Genomic DNA, 18,908 nt, shown 5'->3' on the forward strand with positions numbered 1-18,908 from the left:
GGGTAAAAAACAAGTTACTTCCCAATTAAAACCAGAAAGTAACAATGACCAGGTGGGTGGGCGGAGCCTCGTGCCGCCATCGCTACTGGTTCTCCAAACCGCCAGCTGCGATCACTACCGATTCAGTTGAACCGGTCCAAACCGGGAGCCTTTCACCCCAAGTTACAGTCTAAACAATCTCCTTTATCCTATAGGTTTTTACTAAGAAAACAGTTCATTTGATAAATAACAAAATATGATTCATACAAAAATCATCCATGCTTGTTAATGGTAGGGAGCCAAGAGGCAGAAGAGACAGCACCCTCTGTAAAATGCTCTTGAAATTTCTTTAGTTCATTCTATGTGCTTGTTTTTATACAGCTCATGGTGAGAAATAAGGTTTCTACCGTATAGTGCAATATCGGGTTTTCAATTTCAATTATATAGAATGTAAAGGATGTATGTTTGTGTTTTTATTTTTATAGTTATAATGTACACTGAAGACGGCATTTAATTTCGTTGTACCATGTGCAATGACAATAAAGTAAACTAAACTAAACTGTGAATACTTTTTTTGGAGGGGGCAGGGTGCCTTCAAGTCAGTCTTGATTCCTGGCGAAGGCCTGGAGAACATCCTGACATTTTCTTGGAAAGGTTTTTCAGAAATGGTTTGCCATTGCCACCTTCCTAGGGCTCAGAGAAAGTGACTGGCCCAAGGCAAGAAGCAGTGGATGGAAACTAATCCAAAGAGAAAAGCAACCTGGAATTAAGGAGAATTTTTTTTAACAGTGAGAACAATTAACCAGTGGAACAGCTTGCCTTCAGAAGTTGTAGGTGCTTCATCACTGGAGGTCTTTAAGAATAGACTGGACAGACACTTGCCTGAAATGGTATAGAGTCTCTTGCTTGAGCAGGGGGTTAGACTAGAAGACCTCCAGGATCTCTTCCAGCTCTATGTTGATTAAGATCACCCAGCAAGGTCTAAGGCAGGACTAGAATTCATAATCTTCTGGGGACCTGAATGACTAAACCAAACTGGCTGTCTTCTATTATACTGTTTTTATCCTAATCTGCAGACTTCACATCTTATTGATGTGCTATAACACAGAGAAATGAGTATCTGTTTGGATACACCTCCAGAATCCCAGATTTCTTGTTTATTTATTAAATTTATATGCTACCCATCTCACCAATAAGACAACTCTGGGTTGTCTGGATGGTTTACAAATGATAAATAAAGATAAATATAGAAACAATTAAAATTTAAAAAGTTACATAAGAGTTAAGACCAAAGAGATAGATGGCATGGCAGCAAGGTCGTCTTCTTATACGGTCAACCATCTTATACGGTCAACCATCCAAGCCAACTGGCAAAGTCAGGTTTTTAGACCTATGAAAGGCCAGGAGGGTGAGAGCAGATCTCACCACCAATAGTAGACTGTTCCACAGTGTGAAGACCTCAGCAGAATCCCATTGGGATGAGATCAGGGGTGAAATCCAACAGGTTCTGACAGGTTCTGGAGAACCAGTAGCGGAAATTTTGAGTAGTTCAGAGAACCAGCAAATGCCACCTCTGGCTGGCCCCAGAGTGGGGTGGGAATGGAGATTTTGCAATATCCTTCCTCCAGGAGTCAGGAGGGAATGGAGATTTTGTAGTATCCTTCCCCTGCTACACCCACCAAGCCACGCCCACCAAGCCACGTCCACAGAACCGGTAGTAAAAGAAATTGATTTCACCACTGGGTGAGATAGGTCCTCAGATTCCTCTGCTGTTATTTTTGGTGACTAGCAATAAATATCAGAGGTTCATCTGTTCCTGAGAGCTATTTTGTCATTGTTTCCCATATGCTGTGATGAATAGCCCAGCCTAAAGAAATGTTCCAACTCTGCTCTCATACTGAAGGATGAAACCCTTTTCCCTTTTATTTGAGACACACCAACCACTATCCACAGATTCTACAGCCTATCACACTCTCCGCTAACCACAACAGTTAACAATAGCTATATGTCAATTGACAGTGCAATATAATTTCAATTAAAAACACAGTAAAACATCCATAATATAAAATTAAAATATGTAAAATAAAACAGAACCAGTTTACAGCAAATAAACCAGTGCTATTTTACATCCTCCATAAGCTCTCCATAATCATTTAAACGCTATCTACCTAGTAGAGTTACATTCATGTAGTTTATTCTTTCTTTTTTCCATTCTTCCTCCTCCTCCTCTCCTCCTCTGTGATCCATGTTCATTAAAATTTCATAGGTAGCTTTATGCGCTCTGGCTGAGAACAGCATCCGGTCAATGTGTACTAGAGATAGGGTGGGGAGAGCCAGTGAGAGACGGGCAGATCTCAAGTGGGAAGCATTTATGCAACAAATAACCTTTCTTGGGACAGCTCAAGAGGGAATTAGCTATTTATCCTTTGAATTTTTTATGCCTTGCAGCATTGTCTGCATGAGGAATCAGAGCAGAGACTCTGACAATAATCTCCAATACAAAGCCAGTCTGATGATGTATGGACTTATCCAGTTTGCAGGAAACTGAGGGCCACTGAGATATTTTTAAGTCAGATGTGCATAAATTGGATTTTTATTTATTTAGCAAGTATTTATTGATGTGCATGTTGAAGATCGCTGTTTCCATTGGTTAAATATATATATATTGGTCTTCAACAGGATTCTCTGCACAACTAAGCCCATATTGAGACTCTTGTTTTGAGTCCCAAGTCTGGCTATTCCAAGGTACAATTTACAGGGTATGTGTATATAGGTAGTCCTCAATTTATGACCACAATCGAGCCCAAAATTGCTGTTGTTAAGTGAGACATTTGTTAAGTGAGTTTTGACCCATTTTACGACCTTTCTTGCCCCAGTTGTTAAGTGAATCACTGCAGTGGATAAGTTACTAGCATGGTTGTTAAGTGAATCTGGGTTCCCCATTAACTTTGCTTGTCAGAAGGTCACAAAAGGGGATCATATGACCTTGGAACACTACAACCGTTATAAATATGAACCAGTTGCCAAGAGTCTGAATTTTGATCACATGATCATGGGGATGCTGTAAAGGTCATGGGGATGCTGTAAAGTGTGAAAAATGGTCATAAGTCACTTTTATCAGTGCCGTTGTAACTTTGAACGCTCCCTAAACAAACTGTTGAAAGTCAAGGACTACATGTATTTGGTCACATCCAGAACATGAATTTGCCCAATCTAGGTAAACGAGATTAAAGTGGATCATTACTGCTATAGTTTCTTTTTCAGACATTTCTCTAATTTTCCATCTGTAGATCAGTTTTAGCTTCTTAATCTGGGGAACGATAGCCTATCACAGAACTAATTTGTTTTGGATGATTGCTGTGACTACTAATAGAGAGGGTCGGTTCCATTTGTGTCTTTATTGGCTGACTGAAATCATTTCCTACACTTTTTATTTGTTCTTATAACTCAACCTGTGTGAAAAGTTATTCTTGAGGACTTTCTTTCTTCTAAGTAGATGTGTTACTCTCCAGGAGACTATCCTGAAGGCTAGTGTGCCATTGTCTCTAGCTTTCTGGTTTGGCTCTTCACGCATTTAGGAGCTGGATGTGGTTTGTCTTTGCAGTTTTGCTTCTACTATCACTTTGTTTGATCCTTCTGCTTTTGGAGGTTCCTTGCTCAATAGTCGTAACTGTGGGAGGGGTCTTGGAGTCCTAGTAGACAACCATTTAAATATGAACCAGTTGTGCAGCTGCCAAAAAAAGCCAACACAGTTCTAGGCTGCATAAACAGAGGGATAGAATCAAGATCACATGAAGTGTTAATACCATTTTATAAGGCCTTGGTAAGGCCACACTTGGAATACTGCATCCAGTTTTGATCGCCACGATGTAAAAAAGATGTCGAGATTCTAGAAAGAGTGCAGAGAAGAGCAACAAAGACGATTAAGAGACTAGATGCTAAAACATATAAAGAACGGTGGCTGGAACTGGGTATGTCTAGTTTGATGAAGAGAAGGACTAGGGGAGACATGATAGCAGTGTCCCAATATCTCAGGGGCTGCCACAAAGAAGAGGGAGTCAAGCTATTCTCCAAAGCACCTGAGGGTAGGACAAGAAGCAATGAGTGGAAACTAATCAAGGAGAGAAGCAACTTAGAATTAAGGAGAAATTTCCTGACAGTTAGAACAATTAATGAGTGGAACAGCTTGCCTCCAGAAGTTGTAAATGCTCCAACACTGGAAGTTTTAAAGAAGAGATTGGATAACCATTTGTCTGAAGTGGTGTAGGGTTTCCTGCCTAAGCAGGGGGTTGGACTAGAAGATCTCCAAGGTCCCTTCCAACTCTGTTATTCTATTCTATTCTATTCTATTCTATTCTATTCTATTCTATTCTATTCTATTCTATTCTATTCTATTCCTCTCAGGTTTAAATTCTAAAAGTATGTCACATGCCAATAGGTGAGCTTGATTATGAACAAGATCCAATTCCTTCAGGTACAGATGAAGAATATGGACAAAGGGGAACAAATGCACAAGTCCAGGTCTCTCTGTTTCCCTTTCCATGCAAGCAAAATTGCCTAAACAAAATCTAACAGGGAGTAGGCGTGGCCAGAAGCAGGGCAGAACTCCCCTCAAATACTCTAAAAGATAGGATTGATGAAGTGATAAAACTCATCAGCTGACTACTCAGTCATCACACTTTTCAAACCACTTTCTCCTGTATTCATATATAGCAAAAAAGAAACTATGAAGCAGAAAGCACTAAAAAAGTCTGTTAGATCCATGAATTATCTTTGAATTATTTCCAAAATGTTCTGAAGGTGCCTGATTCTTTTATCTGACAATTCAGTCTGAAGATCTGATTTGGGGAGAGGGGGGAGGTTAGTCTCCTTCTTTGTTGATATCTATATCTGGATCAGAGGTGGGTTTCAGCAGGTTCTGACCAGTTCTGGAGAACTGGTAGTGGAAATTTTGAGTAGTTCGGAGAACCAGTAAATACCACCACCTCTCACTGGCCCCGCCCACATCTATTCTCTGCCTCCCAAGTCCCAGCTGATTGGGAGGAATGGAGATTTTACAGTATTCTTCCCCCGCCACACTCACAAAGCCATTTTAACCGGTAGTTAAAATTTTTGTAACCCACCATTGATCTGGATATCTCTAAGAAAGATTTCAGAAACCTTTAAGTTTCTAGCTGAGCCTTGTATGGGTAAGATGTTTCAGAGGAACAAAGAAGGGTGCTGTAATTATTTAATTTTGCCAGCAGCTTTCGAAATCTCTTCTCGTGCACACTGCCAACTATTTATATGTTGTCATTTCTTCTTAGTGTACTAGCTAAATTGTAAGTTAAGTGGGTTATTGCAACCCTAGGGTACCATTCAACGCAATATTTTTCTGTGCACGTTCCATTAAGATGAATAGGAATTATGCAAGTGCATTAATCTTTATATTAAAGTAATTATCATTCCTACAAATATGCCTGGCAAGTTACAGCACTGCATATTATCATTCCAAAGCCTATATCTACTGCAATATAAGAATCTTCCACAAATTCAGAGCTTTCATTAGGAACAATAAATCTCCTAGCCATCAAACGAGCCCAGGAACTTGCAAGCATAGGGCACTAGTTAAAAAAAATTTCATCACATATGTGCTTTTGCTTCTGTCTCAATATTTTGAGCCTTGATGCTTTTGCTGATTGTATAGAAAGTTATGAAAGCCAAACCACTAACCACAAAATCAGAGCAAAGTGCAACCAATAAATTCTTCATGACCAGATACAGATTCTACCCAAATGAGAACTAAGAAACTAATAGCAACAAGGATGGAGATTCCTTTGATTAGCGTCATGCATGATTAGGGGGAAATTGTCTACCAATTCTCATTTAATTTGATGAAAAAGAGTGTGTTTTAAAAATATATTTTTATAAAAACAATTATGACCCAAAGTTACATTTGCTCCATGTCTGAGTAAAGTCCTTTTTGTCTTCTTTCTGATAGGTGTGGTCTTAAAATCAAATATTGTCCAGCTCCTTAAGTGTCTTTTTATTGTTTTCACAACAGCATCCACTCAAATATTTTGTATACATTGTCTACTTTAGCTTAGATTTACATTATTTAATTTATTTCCAGTTTCCAGCAATCAACTTCAACCCAATCTCTTCAAATCTGTGAACTGAAAAATCACATCATTTGTCTGCGGTGAAATTTTGAAAAGCATGTCATTGTTGATTCTATAGTATTGCTAGCATATGTTTTTGAAAATAAAGATTTGTTGGAACAATATTGCAATAAAAAAAACAGTCTTTCTGAAAAAATAAGTTCATATACACATAGAGCTAAGGGTTTGTTTGTTTTGCTTTGTTTTGTTCTGCTGTTTTTCACTATAATTTTTGTCACAGATGCTAAGGAAATTAAACAGTTCATTTAATGTTAAATGATTCTCCCCCGCTCTCCCATTGTTCTCCTTTCCAGTTTTTCATGACCTCCTTTGCCTGTTCAGATATTGGGTGATCCTATCCAAAATAGGATAGCCAAAACATGGCTGTTTAAATTGCCCAGCCTGGACTGATGGGGTTTTGATTTTTAATGTATTTTAATATGCGTTTAATATGTATTTTAACATGTTTCTTACTTGGATTGAGATTGTATATCTTAATTGTTGTGAGCCGCCCTGAGTCCTATGGAGATAGGGCGGCATATAAATCTAATTAAAATAAAATAAATACATAAATAAAATGTGTATGCATTTTTCATTGTGCAATAGGCCATAATTGATTCAAACTGAAGATTCAAGAACAAAAGTTAAGATAAAGTTCATGGTTTAAAAACTAAATAAAAATGGGAGAGGACGTGAGAGTACTCAAATAGTATAGGGGCATGTGTTTCTATGGATATGTGTATATTTTGATTAACTTAGAAGGAAAAATGTTAGAAATCCCATTTTCTTCTCCAATCACTCTCACTTTTCCCTTGCCAGCCTCTACCTGACTAGGTGGCTCGGTGGCTAAGACACTAAGCTTGTCGATCAGAAAGGTCGTCAGTTCGGGGGTTCAAATCCCTAGTACAGGTCTCCTGCATGAACAGGGAGTTGGGCTAGATGACCTCCAAGGTCCCTTCCAACTCTGTTACTGTTACTACTTGTAGCTTCTAATAGATTCCATGAAGTGCACACATGCTCCTTAACTCAAAAGCAGTTTTGTATCCATATCTTGTATTGTCCATCAAAATTTGGCAGAGTCTGCCTCTCACCAATTTAAGGTATTTTTTAATAGCTTAAAATTTTCATAACAATCATTTTCAGTTGTTTCTAAATGTACTAAAGAGTACCAATAGAGTAAAACAATATTAATAGAAATTGGCGACACTATCAGTTCTATATTCCAAAGGATACTTATATTTTAAAAGAACATAAGATAGTAAAAGAATATCTTAACAATTTCTCCAACCAATCTTTTATTGAAGGTACTTGTTTACCATTCCACTATATAAAGTATAAACCATTGTAACAGCTGCTATCATAATTAATACTGCATTGTATTTTTACCCAGAGAGATATAACATTAAGAAGACAAACATGTTTAACAAGTACCTTTTGCATGGACAACCAGTTGCTTGAATTAGTGCACCTTCCTTAACTAATTTCAGACATGATAAACCTAATTTCATTTCCTACATAAAGGACAACCGGTTGTCCGATTTTGCTATATTGTCTTCATCCTTTATCTTCATTTTCTTCTGTTTTTCATTCTTCCTTGATCTCTATCTTCTTTCCTTCTCCTCTTCCTCCACCCTGTTCTCTTTTCTCTTCCTTCTTCTCCTTCTCCATGTCTAATCAAGTAGTGTGTTTCAATCACAATGAAATTTAAAATATAACCTCATGAGTACATGCCAAAATTGTCTTGGCATTTTTAAAAAGGGAAAGATTTGTAACATAGAAGGCTTCTTTATATGAAGCTAGGGCAAATAAATAATTATAAAATGTAAGTGACATTCCTAAATGTGAGGTTACACTGTGATTATGAAGTTGACAATCTGGGAGAGCTTGGTAAATAAGTATCAATTACTGATGTCTACCATCTTCAGTTAATTTGCAGAGGAAGAAAAATATATTCTCCGTGCTACATAAAATGATAGCACGATTTATGCTACTGTCTGGTGTTCTAGCAGCCTTCTCAATAAATGAGAAAAGAGTGTTTGCAGCCTGAATTATGGCCAGGTTTATTGAGGATACACCGCACAGCAGATGCTCTTTTGCAAAACATCTTTATTAAATGATCCTTTTGAAAGATGTTGAGAGAGTAAGAGAAATAGCTCCGTATTTGAAGCTAAAAGCTTTCAGAAAAATATGCCAAATAACAAATCTGTCTGTCCTTTGAGTTGTAAATATTTTTGCTGTTCCATCTGCATATGATCATACCATCCGGCTATGGTACAGGTGTGATTTTTTAAAAATTAATTTATTCCCATTGAAATAAATACATGATTTATTTATTTTGCCTCTTAATGGCCTATTTTTCTTCTTTGTGACATCTGTGAAGTTGCCCTCCAACATTGACCACAGTCAAAATTATTTATGAGCAAATTTAAAAGCAGATGACAGTGTCTTGGGATAGCCGCAAAAAAACACGGAGAACTGAAGAATACAAATATTGGACTTGGATCTGAGAGACATGAGTGCAGCATGCTGAGATCCCTGGGTGTCTTTCTTGAATGTCAGTGTCTCTAAATATAACCTGCCTAATACAACTACTATAAAGATTTAATGAGATAATTTCAAATATCCCATCTACCCTGTTTCCCCGAAAATAAGACATCCCCTGATAATAAGCCCAATCGGGTTTTTGAGCACATGTGCTAAAATAAGCCTCCCCAAAAAAATAAGCCCTCCCCAAAAATATTTAAACGCAGAGCTGGAAATCAGGTAAGATGGCAAGAGGAGCCCCATCTTTCTCCATGCACCCCAAAATAATAAGACCTCCCCGAAAATAAGGCCAAGCACTTATTTCGGGGTTAAAATAATATAAGACAGGGTCTTATTTTTGGGAAAACACGGTAGGAGACAAATAAGCACACCATTGGGTTTATTTCTGAGGAAACCTATATAGTTCTACCTAGGCCTATCTGGGAATTCAAGTTTCATTTATTATTTCTTTGAAGGGCCAGGCTGGGCTTGATCATCCTGGAGAAAACCTATCTCCAAGAATTGACACTCATTTGATGGTATATGATCATCATTATTGTGGTCCTCACCCTCCTTTGTTTGATTTATAACCCAGCTTTCTGCTCTGATAGGCACTCTAAGCACTTCCAGTCAAAATCAGGATTAAGAGAGAGATGTATTGTTGGACTATTCTGGAACATTTGATAAATGGGCAGAGAGAAGGTGGAGGGTCTCCTTTATGTTTGTTTGTTCTTTTAACCAGACGTTAAAGACCCTTTTATGTAATGGGCTTTTAATGCTTCACATCTAATTTTACTGCAGTTAGTCTTAATGTGATCTTCAGCTGATGGTTTGTATTTTGCTTTGTTTAAAATGTGATTATATCCTGTTATTGCTTTTGATAATTTGTTACAACTGAGGTTTTTTTTACAGTTTATATTCAATCAATTTCTATTATGCCGCTTTAATCCATTTACTCATTTCAAGGGCCAGATTCAGATCTCCTCAAATTGTCCACCTTGGCTCAAGTCTCCAGAACTTGCTTAATCCCAATTCAGTTTTAGATCTGGACCATGATTTGGAGAAACTGAGCTCTTGTTCTAAATGGTGGGATATGCTCTGTTGTCTTTTTAAAACTGTCTCCAATAAGGAATGTGTTCCCTTAGATTTCACAAATTTGAGAGAATACTTTTGTCTTAATCCAGCACGAAAGACTCCTCATACTCATTTAATAGTACACTTTGGTTTTGTCCAGGTGATCATCTGCAAGAGCCTCTTCACCAGCATTCTCCAAACTTTTAATCATCTTTTGTACTTACAGTTTTGCTGAGACCCTCCCATATCAATTTGTTGAATGCGTGCTGCCCAATCAATATCTGAGGGACCACCTAAGACTCTGTGATTCAGGTCACTGATGGCAATTTGATTAAAAGAGTCACTTTGAGATGGGGACAGGCTAATTGATTATTGCATCCAATCTTCTTCCCCCACCCATTCATCGCCATGCCATTTTGTAAAATTATTTTTTAACAAAGTATTTTTGACATAGTTGACCAAAGATCTCCACCTGAAACTTGCTGGAGTTCCAGAACAACTCATCACAATGATTTTTGAACTGAGATTATTAGAGCAGTGCACTCTGATTCAGATAGCTGGTAATTCTGAATTACAGGTAGTCCTCTACTTACAATCATTTGTTTAGTGACTGTCTGAAGTTACAAAGGCACTGGTAAAAGTGACTTATGACCATTTTTCACACTTACGACTGATGCAGCTACCCAATGGTCACATGATCCAAATTTGAATGCTTATAACTGGCTCATATTTATGATGGTTGCAGTGTCCTGGGTCATGTGACCTTTTGAAACCTGCTGACAAGCAAAATCTGAATGAACAGCCTGCCTATGATAGTCTCTTCCACCCTTTCGGCCACCAGAATCAGAATCAGAATAGAGCTGGAAGGGATCTTGGAGGTCTTCTGGTCCAGCCCTCTGCTCAAGCAGGAGATCCTATACCATTTCAGGCAAGCGACTGTTCAGTCTCTTCGTAAAAACCTCCTGTGATGTACTCATAACATCTGAAGGCAAGCTGTTCCATTGGTTAATTGTCCTCACTGTTAGGAAGTTTCTCCTCAATTCCAGGTTGCTTCTCTCCTTGATTAGTTTCCATCCATTGTTTCATCCTGCCCTCCGGTGTTTGGAAAATAAATTGACTCCCTCTTCTTTGTGGCAGCCTCTCAAATACTGGAATAGTGCTATCGTGTCCACCCAGGGGTGAAATGTAAAATTCGTTACTACCGGTTCTGTGGGTGTGGCTTGGTGGGGGGGTAATGTGACTGGATGGGCGTGGCCAACTTTTTTTTAAAAAAAATTTTCAAAGCATTTTTTCTAATGCTTTGAAAAGCCTCTGCCGATCAGGCAACTCAGCTGGGATCGTCAGAGAGGCTTTTTAAAAAATACCTCTCTGATGATCCCAGCTGAGTTGCCTGATCGGCAGAGAGGTATTTTTTTTTAAATACCTCTCTGCCAATCAGGCAACTGAGCTGGGATTGTCAGAGACTTTTCAAAGCATTTTTTAACCACCTCTTTGGCCAAGGGGTTGCAGAAAAAAATGCTTTGCAAAGCCTCTGATGATCCCAGCTGAGCCGCGCGATCATCAGAGGCTTTTTTTTTTACTTTTAAAAGCATTTTTTCGTTGGAAGAGGTTGTAGAAAAAATGCTTTTAAAAGTTAAAAAAAAGCCTCTGATGATCCTGCAGCTCAGCTGGGCATGGGGGGGGGGCACAGGGATTTTTGCTACCAGTTGTCCGAACCACCCGCCGCCATCGCTACTGGATTGGGTGATCCGGTCCGAACCGGGAGCATTTCACCCCTGTGTCCACCCCCACCCCCCAGTCCTTCTTTTCTCTAGACTAGCCAAACTCAAATCCTTCAATTGTTCTTTATATGTTTTAGTTTCCAGGCCTTTAATCATTTTAGTTGCTCTTCTTTGCACTTTTTCTAAAGTCTTGACATCTTTTTTTGTAATGTGATGACCAAAACTGGATGCAGTATTCCAGATGTGGTCTTATCAAAGCTTTATAAAATGGTACTAATATGTGATTTTGATTCTATGCCTCTGTTTATACAACCAAGGATTGTATTAGCTTTTTGGACTGACGCTACACACTGCTGACTCATGTTTAAGGGATCGTCCACTAAGACTCCAAGGTCCCGCTCAGACAATTATTATATTGGAGCCAGGTTTTGCCAGAAGATCCATCCCTTCTCTACAAGCTCTGCTATGATTGTCATCCTTTTCTTGTTTTAATCTACCATGACCATTATCAACCATTTGCTCAGAAATATAAAAGATCACTTTGGCTTTCTTTGGTGGCTTTTCATCATATCCTCTTCATTCCTACTCCTCTGTAAACATGAGGAGTAATAACCATCTCCTTCCTTCATCAGGTTGAATTAGAGCCATAACATGCATCTGACCAATTAAATCACCTGTTGACTTAAGGAATAGTGATAATAAATTTATTTGTTGCTTTCCGTTTATCAGCTTTAATGGGCTGGCAGTATTATTTGTGAATCCCCAAATCGTAAAGACCCCTATTTAATATGCCAACTAATCTTTGTGAGTATTACAGAAGGAGTGGAGAACAAACTCACACTGCCACACTGGTGATTTTTACTGCCTTTTGTGTCACACGTGAGGCTAACATAAATCATCCAGATAAAGGCTGTAACTCCATGTTAGTGCACGCAGGAGTTTATTGCCAATGGTTAAGCTTTGTGAAAGTGCTGCAGTATTTCAGAGCCAGCTACCAGGGAGGAAGTGCTGAGTACAGACGCTTTGCAAGGAGTGATAATAGGATAATAAATTGCTGTAAAGGGGGGACAAATTCAAGGCCCCCTTAGAATTATTGCACCTGTTTATGTACCAACAATTTTTAATACGCCCAGTAATAAGTTGTCAACAGTACCCAACCACTACTGCAGCAGTAGTTGTTGACGTAGAAGTCTCTATACATTTTGGACAAATGGAACTGCTAAATCTTGAACAGACAGGAAGGCTCCATATTCACTGTTGCTTATGGCGATCCAAGGGTCCTTTCTCTTGGTTGAGCAGCTAATCTGAGCATGACAACTCAGGATACATACAATAAACTCATATAGTGCCACAATTTCATCCTTTGAACATGGCACTCGCTCCTATTTCATTTTGAGACTTTTTGTCATGTTCTGCCTTGTCCTTTTTGTTTTGAGTTGCCACAAGATAACTGGACACAGATGTTATAATTTTAAGATCTGGTACACTATTGATCCACAGCTGATGCTAAAACAAATGCTGAAGAAGAAGGCTACGGTACAGGCAGCTGTCAGCAGGGAGCCAGGACATGGGCTAAGGAACTGAACTGCCTATCTGATGGTACCAGAAATGAAAGAAAACATAAAACAGTCAAAACATCCATCCGGGTATTAATAAAATCATAGCCCAAGCAAGAAAATCTGCATTTCCTGCCTATAGGGATCCAATTGTCAGATGTGGTGGGCCAGGGCCAGGATCAGGTTGAGGATTGGCTGTTGCTCAGAATATGCTCCAACTTAGATCCAAGGGTCACTCAACCTAATAAGTATCAATTGTTAATTATGCCATCCACCAGATGTAAAATGTACATTCATAACAATTTCACAAGAATATCTGTATGCAGATTCAGAAACTCAGGCAATGAAAACATTGTGTTTAGCTAGTTCCTAAGAAAAAGTAATTGATGATAAACTGTCATGCAGAATGGGAAAATTAAGCTCTTCTAGAATTTTAAGATATGATTAAGGGTGTCTCTTTCTCCTCCTGCAGCCAAAGATGCTCTACACAGATACTATTGCTTCTTTCTGTAATCTGTTCATCAGCAGCCTCAACAAGAATGCAATTTTTTTAGGACACAAGGATCCCTTTCCTGGTGTATGCCATGAAACTGTTAGTGCTTGAAGACAAAATTATCAAGATTGCAGAAAATAATGTATTGAGAGATACCATTTTAAGTAAAACACACCCACATCAATCAATCAATCAGTCAATCAATCAATCAGAGTTTTCAGCTCTCCTAACATATTCTCCCTCTTCTAATAAAATCACCCATGCTTCTGACCATACATACATCCAATTCCAATTGCTTAATGGACAGCTTTGAGGAGCCGAGGAAAAAAATGTAGCCTGTGCTTCATAAGACAAGAAAAGAACCTTTTGCCTTCTGAAAGAAAAACTGTCTGCCTCAATTGGTGCCCCATAAGAAAGAGAGGTGATCAAACTGAATCACTGATGTGCAAAACTGTTCACATTCGTACAGCTGTTTCTTTGAATTATGTGGCAGAAGGGCTTCTTAATTATTTGTGTTTGTTTGTTCCAGGATCTGATATTCCTACCGGCCAGCATGTCAGAATGAAAAATAGAGTCATGGTTTATTTATTTGATGTACTATGTGTACCACAACAGACCAAAAAAAATATATTTCTTGATTTAGGTTTCCTAACGATGCCCCCAAAATGCTCTCTATTTCTCGAGCCCTATATGGGTATTGTGAAATCAACAAGACATTGTGAATCAAGCTGTTGTGATTTATGAACCAGAAGAATATAGATGGTAAATTCAGTCCTGTAGATGTGTTCAACCTTGTCACTTGGACAAGATTGACTCGAAGACACAAAATCAATTAATTAATTAAACCAAAGCAACTCTTCAATTATCTCCTTTCCCCCCCTCTATTGTTCTCAGTGTTTGTGTAATTCTAAATAGGCTGGTAGAGGTCATCGTGTCTTTTGTGTAAAACTTAAATAATAAAATATTGATACATGGCTTTCTCAAACTTGATATTTTGTCTATAGTAATATCATGGAAGAAGGCTTACACTAGCAAAACTGGTTTCAAACACATAAGAAAAATGTGTTTGTTACAGCAACATCGACTGACATCTCAGTTGTAATCTTCTGATCACAAAAGATACCAGTTTGTCTTCCCTCAAGGAAACTGATTGCAAAATCATCCAACAGGGAGAACTGTTATTTCCCTTATCTTTTCTCAGCACTTCTATCATTTCAGAAGATTTGAATTATGTTAGCAAGTGCATTATCTCTTTAGTTGCCAACAAATTATTTACAAAAGGTTAAAGGTGGGGATGCCAATTAAACTATATTTTTTTATTGAAAATATAACCCTCCCTTGACACCATTATGTTGAAAAGGCAGGTTTGGTGGATACCTTAGAACTGATTAATCAGAGAAATGGTCTCATTTTTAGCCAAATTTACTATTTTTTCATTCTTTGCTTGAACTTGTCCAGGTTAAATAATGAGAGGCATCTGAATAACTTCATCCGCAAAAATGAGGACTTCAGACTGGACACATGCAGTAGATTCTGAAAGTCTATTTTGCATGAGGGAACATAATTCACACTCAGTTTTTCCTCATATGAAAGGATTGCAGGGGAAGAACTGACAGAAACAAGGCCTATTTTTCCTTATATGTGTTCATGTCATTATTACCGAATATAGCACTGTCAATTCAAACATTTTAACTTTATTCTTCTCTACTGCTGCAAGAAGAATGGAAACTATCCATTGCAATGAAACCCCAAGACACAGAAATGAAATGTCAAAAACAGTTATGCAATCTTACAACAAGAAAGACTCCACAAAAGAGTAAGTGCCAGAGGAATATACCTGCTGCAACACTGGGTTTATGCAGCATTGTGGGAAACAGCCCAATATGGCAAATGGAAACTTGGATAAGATTTGGATCAAAAAGGAGTCTCTCTCATTCAAGTCAAGGTATAATATTCTTGCATCCCCTGCAGAAAAATATGCAATCCCTGGAAACAATTATATAAGTTAGAAAATTGTGGAATACAATATCGAAAAAGTGATTTTTTAAAAAAATTGATTTATATGCCACCCTTCTCCGAAGACTCAGGGCGGCTTACAATGCGTTAAGCAATAGCCTTCATACTTTTGTATATTTATACAAAGTCAGCTTATTGCTCCCACAATCCGGGTCCTCATTTTACCTACCTTAGAAAGGATGGAAGGCTGAGTCAACCTTGAGCCTGGGGAGATTTGAACCTGCAGTAATTGCTGGCAGCTGATGTTAATAACAGTGCTTTAGTCTGCTGCACCACCAGGGCTCCTGATCCTTTGATCCTTTACATAACAAATTTGTAAAAATATAAAAATAGTTATGAATTAAATGTAACGCCAAATGACTTGTGCACATATTCTTGCTTTACCTCTTCTGAATTGGAATAGATTGAGACTGAAAGCTCACCAAATGACAGGCATCTTTATAAAATCTATTTAAAGGTTAAATGAAGGAATCCTCTGCCATGAGATGTGGTGAAAGTTATTAGAATAAATGGTTGTAAAAGGGACTGAACAAACGCCAGGAACAAAGGCAACAATTGCCATTAGTTAGATAGTTGACTAAAATCTCCAGAATTATAGGCCATATGATGCAAATATTAACTGCTGCTCTGCAAAGATAAGAGGAGAGCAATGGATTACCACTGAATGACATCCAAAGCTTTGTATATTCTTTTGCTATTAAAAAGCAAGTTTTTCTGAGAAAAACATTTGCCCCATAACTGGTGGTTGTGATTCCACAGTATGTATTTTTTTGTCCCTCAATTCATGTTGGGACTCTAGAAAGAGTGCAGAGAAGAGCAATAGATGATTAGGGAACTGGAGGGTAAAATATATGAAGAAGGAATTGGATGCAGGAATTGGATATATCTAGTTTAGTGAAGAGAAAGACCAGGGGAGACATGATAGCACTGTTTCAATATTTGAGGGGCTGCCACAAAGAAGAGGGAGACAACCAATCTCCAAAGCACCTGAAGGCAGGACAAGAAACAATGGATGGAAACCAATCAAGGAGAGAAGCAACCTAGAACTAAGAAGAAATTTCCTGTCAATTAGAACAATTAATCAGTGAAGCAACAACAAGAGATTGTGGGTGTTCCAACACTGGAAGTTTTTAAGAGATTGGACAACCATTTGACTGAAAGACCTCCAAATTCCCTCCAACTTTGTTATTCTGTTATGTGGACCCGTAAGGAAGCTGAATACTGTAAAATCTATTCAGCACTTTACACAAACTGACAATAGAATTTAAAGGTTCTGTGGATGAAAGCTGGGTAATCCCCTGCATCTGAAACAATGAAAAACTGATATAATTTGCCTGAAATTCAATTGCTTCTTCTTCTTCTTCTTTTTTTTTTTTTTTTTGCTTATGAATTTTAAAATTCTGAGAAAACTCTAGGGAAGCGATAAACCTATAATGTTAAAAACCTTCTCAGCAATGCAGTGTGTAAAAGGTGGTAATGTCAGCTTTTGATTTGGGTGCCATAAAAGCCTGGATGTTTACTGTTATTATATTTTGGTAAGAAGCCATATGGAAATATGCTCCTTTTTTCCATGTAAAAGCACTTTTATAGTTGAAGAAATGCAGGCCGTTGCACATTTACAATAAGGTTAGCACAGTGACTACCAAGGTATCAATTTCTGACTTATTTCCAGAATGTACAGATCCCTTCTCTGGTTTCTAAGTGCTGGTAAATTAACTGTAACTAATTAGCTGATGAATTGATAGGCACTACAAGCTCTAAAACAGAGGCCCTGTGGGTTCCCTGTCATCCCCACTCAATATTCATAAGTTAGAGGAAAGAAAGAAAGAAAGAAAGAAAGAAAGAAAGAAAGAAAGAAAGAGAAAGAGAAAGAGAAATGATCATACTCTCGAATCTCCCATTAATTAATTAATTGGAGCCCATTACAATTAATGTCATAATGGGCTCCAGGAGATGAAGGGGACCCCGTAACCCCCAATGTGAAGCATGCTAAATTTCACTGTGCTGTGCAAGGTGCTGCAAGAGCAGTGGGCACGCCACTTTGGCCATGAAGTGGCAACAGCAGCAGTAGCGGCAGTGGCATGGGTTAGTGGGCAAGCTATGAGGTGGCCGTGGTAGCAAACGCAGCAGGCCAGTGTCTCAGGATCAAGAACAGGTCATGTGTATCCCTGAGCAACCGAGGCATACCCAACTGCACCAAAAAAGGCCGCAAGTAGCTGCCCGCTATTTCCTGTTGCAAAAATCGAGACCCAGTAAGAGATGAGGTGCTGGAGAATCAGACCCAGATGCTTCTCTCCACCACAGTGTGGCTTACAGCTCCGAGCCCAAAGCGGTGGGAGGTGAGAGCTGCATTGACCGCAAATGTACCACAATAAAGGCAGAATGCTGTTGCTGCGCAAAGGCAAGCACAGGGGCGCTTTGCTCCTGCACTAAGGCTCTGGCCATTGCCACTGCTACTTCTGCCGCCTGTGCTGCCCCACCTTGCCGCAACAGCGCCATTACCTCATTCCAGCTGGTGATAGCTGCGCTACTCCTTGCACCACTTCTTGTACCACCCTCTACAGCAGAGATTTCCAGCCCCACCCAGAGTGAGTCTCTCTCCCCTGCCATCACCCTTACCTTCTCATGCCAGGTGAGGAGTGACTGGGAAGGGAGGGGCAAGGGGCAGGGTGGTGGGATCAGCCAGTTCACCGAACTGCGTAAAAAGTTAACAAAAGGTTCAGCTGAATCAGTGCAAACCAGCTGAATCCCACCACTGGTGGGGATCCCTGAACTGTTAATAGCCATATCACCCATTTCCATTCTGAAGACCCACATTTCTCTCTTACTTGAAAATAATGACCTTTTTAGGTGGGATAATCTTACCCATCCACTGACCAACCATGATTATGCATGCCATTCTAGAAGAGTTGGCCAGTAAACATCAGGACCGATTTTATCAAAAGTTATGCAGAAATAAAAATTTTAGAAAGTTGCTTGTATTTCAGCCATGAAGGAGTCTTTCCTTTTTCCCCAGGAGATTGCAAAGCTCACTAGCTGCTGAAGCAATTTTGCAATGCAAACATAATATCTAAACTCACAAAGTCATAAATGGATTTGAACTTTCCAAACTGTCCATTAGATTGTCAATGATGATCAATCCATATAGCAAAACAATTAAAATGTAGACCTAAATCACCGATCAAGTCCACAAATCCATTCATGGCCCAATCGCATATTTAAAAAAAGGCGTTTAAATCAGATTTTTAAATGAGCTTCCTGATAAAAACCTATAATCTGGAAGTATTTGTGTGAATTTATGTCTGGGTCTGTTTGTATAAATCTTGATATAAGCAATGCATTTTAAAGCTATTTTCAAAACTGAATTTTTATAAATCATAGAAGAATTGGCTTGTTATTTACAGCC

This window comes from Pantherophis guttatus, chromosome 2, assembly GCF_059756535.1.
Source record: "Pantherophis guttatus breed Tessera chromosome 2, ASM5975653v1, whole genome shotgun sequence".
Classification (NCBI taxonomy): Eukaryota; Metazoa; Chordata; class Lepidosauria; order Squamata; family Colubridae; genus Pantherophis; species Pantherophis guttatus.